Genomic DNA, 1,473 nt, shown 5'->3' on the forward strand with positions numbered 1-1,473 from the left:
CACCAGGGATGCATCCTGTCTCCATACCTTTTCAACATGTATGCAGAGCAGATTATCCGAGAGGCTGGGCTCTATGAGGAGAATTGTGTCATCAGGATTGGTGGAAGATCTATTAACAATCTGCGTTATGCAGATGACACAACCCTGCTTGCTGAAACTGAGGAAATCTTGGTTATAGAAAAAATTTAAAAATATAAAATTAAAAAGTGTCTTTAAAAAATGAGAATGAAAACACACTCTATCAAAACTTCTGGGATACAGCAAAGTCAGTTCTCAGAGGTCAGTTCATAGCAATAAGGAAACTTGCACAGACAGAAGAGAAGTACCACCAACTACTTAACCTAGTATTTCCAAAAAATAGGGGGAAAAACCCAGCCAGTAAACTCAATAGCTTCTAGAATTAAGGAATTGATAAAGGGTAGAAATAAATGGAATATAAAATAGTACAATACAAATTATCAATAAGACCAGCAGTTTGTTTTTTGAAAGGTTCAATAAAATTGGCAAGCTATAGCAAACTTAACAAAGGAAAAGAAAACACACAAAAACTTGATGTCATAATGAAATCAACTGAAATTAAAAGGTTAGTAATGTAATATTATGAAACCTATCCTCTGACAAATTTGAAAACATATAGGAAATGAAGGGAGCTCTGGTGGTTAGGTGTGAAAGAGCTGCACTTGCAATGCAAAGGTACACAGTTCAAATCCCCTAGCTGTTCAGAAAGTGTGAGTTAAAGTCTCTGAAAACCAGTTGGAGGGTTCATTATGAGTTCATTCTGGCTAGAAGGCATATAACAACAATAAAAGAAATAAACACATTCTTAAAAATTCACACTCTACCCAAATTGGCATCGATAGAAGAACATTTAAACCCATCACAAAAGAAGACATTGAATCAATCATTTATAAAAAATAAATAAAAAAAAGGTTCCACAAAAAAAAGACCAAACAACTTCAAGGATGAGTTCCACCAAATATTCAGAGAATAACTGTACTATACTTAAATTACTTAAAAATATAGAAAAAGAAGTAACACACCAAGATTCATTCTCTGAAGCAAGTAAAACCTTTATACCAAAATGAAGACATTGATTATCTCTTCATTACTACTGGCTTTTTATCATATGTTGTTGTTGTTGTTGTTGTTGTTGTTGTTGTTGTTGTTATGTGCCCTCGAGTCACTTGCGACTCATAGCAACCCTATGTACAACAGCCCTAAACTCTGCTCTGTCCTGTGCCAGTCTCACTGTCTCTAACACACTCATCCCTATTACCCCAGTCACTGAATCAATCCACCTCCTAGAGGACCTTCCCCTCCTGGGCCTGCCCTCCACCCTCCCAAGCATGATGTCCTTCTCCAAGGGCCGATTTCTCCTCACAGTATAACCAAAGTTTGTCAGACGAAGCCGCAGAATCCTTGCCTCCAAGGAGCAGCCCTATTTAACCCTCTCTAGGATGAATCTGTTTGTTT

Source organism: Elephantulus edwardii, unplaced genomic scaffold, assembly GCF_000299155.1.
Source record: "Elephantulus edwardii isolate Elephantulus edwardi_28Jun2011 unplaced genomic scaffold, EleEdw1.0 scaffold00059, whole genome shotgun sequence".
Classification (NCBI taxonomy): domain Eukaryota; kingdom Metazoa; phylum Chordata; class Mammalia; order Macroscelidea; family Macroscelididae; genus Elephantulus; species Elephantulus edwardii.